This window comes from Octopus bimaculoides, chromosome 11 (assembly GCF_001194135.2).
Source record: "Octopus bimaculoides isolate UCB-OBI-ISO-001 chromosome 11, ASM119413v2, whole genome shotgun sequence".
Lineage (NCBI taxonomy): Eukaryota > Metazoa > Mollusca > Cephalopoda > Octopoda > Octopodidae > Octopus > Octopus bimaculoides.
This window is the reverse complement of record NC_068991.1, coordinates 20,030,757-20,032,400: the sequence shown is the minus strand read 5'-3', so window position 1 is coordinate 20,032,400 and position 1,644 is coordinate 20,030,757.

Below are 1,644 nucleotides of genomic sequence, written 5' to 3'. Positions count from 1 at the left end.
GTCCTTTTGCCGAACCGCTAAGTTACGGGGGCGTAAACACACCAGCATCGGTGGCCAAGCGATGTTGGGGGGACAAGCACACACACACACACACACACACACACACACACATATATATATATATATACATATATACGACGGGCTTCTTTCAGTTTCCGTCTACCAAATCCACTCACAAGGCTTTGGTCGGCCCGAGGCTATAGTAGAAGACACTTGCCTAAGGTGCCACGCAGTGGGACAGTCATCACAAAATAACTGTATAGCAGGATTTTTAAGCATCAATTGGCCATGGGGTTCTCCTGAGTCAAAGAAGAATCGAAAGGATCCGCAGGTAAAATAAGGTTGAGGAACGCTGATGTAGGGCGTTTCCTGGTCGAGCAGATAATCAAACACGTCCCATGAATGATCAACGTGCCCTTTGCCTATGTACAGGGGACATCAAGAAGACCACAAGACCCCAAAGTGTTCTTCAGTGAGAAGATTGTAGGGAGAAATTTGAGGTGGTCGAGCGACTCCATAGAAGTGTTTTTGTTTAGTTGCTGTTGGCAGTAGTGATGGTGGTGGTGGTGGCGGCGGTGGTGGTGGTAGTGGTGGTGGTAATGGTGGTGGTTCTAACGGTGGTGCTTGAAGGGTTGATGTTGGTGGTAGCAGTGCTAGTAGTGATAAAGGTATAAGTTGTAGTACTGGCAGTGGTGGAGGTGTTAGATGTAGTAGTGGTGGTGGTGGTGGTGATGGTAATGGTATAGGTGGTTGTTGAAGGGTTGATAGTGATGGTAGTGGTGGTAGTGGTGGTTGCGACGGTACTAATGGTGGTGACGATAGTAGTAGGAATGGTGATGGTGGTGGTGGTTGTGGTTGCGGTGGTGTTGGTAGTAGTAGTAATAGTGATGATAGCATTGTAGTAGATGGTGATGGACTACCACCACCACCACCACCACCACCACCGCCATCAGTATCTCTAACGGTAGTGGCGGCGGCTATGGTGGTGACGTTTACAGTGGTTGCAATGGTGTTGGTATTGATAATGTTGTTAGTGGTCTTGGTGGAGATGGTAGTAGTAGTAGTAGTAGTAGTAGTAGTAGTCGTAGTAGAAGTAGCTGTGATGGTGGTGGTGGTGGTGGTGGTGGTAGCGGTAGAGGTTTGGCGATTGTGGGTGGAGGTTAAAATGTCGGTCGTTATCTGATCGATTGTGAGATGTTTTTTTTCTTCGCTGTCTTTTGTTTTCTTTTGCATTGTTTTTTTTCTTCTTTTTTTTAAACATGGGTGGTGACGTGGTGAGGGAGGAGGCTTGTGGTGGGTGGATTTATCTTTTGGCTATCGAAGATTTCAAAGATGACTAAAATGGTCTTTAAATTCTTCAGATGTGTATACATGCGTGTCTATGTATATATGTGTGAAAGTACTAGTGTGTTTCATTTGTGTATATGACCATTTCGAATGTTGTACACATGTATGTATACGTATGTATGTGTGTAAATTTGAGTGTGTGTGTATGTTTGTGTGTTTATGTGTCTCCGTTTACATATATATTTGTATGCATGTGTGGGTATATACATATATAACTTTTTATTTGAATGTATCTAAGTGAATATGTGTCTATTTGTGTGTGTATATATATATATATATATATATATATATATATAT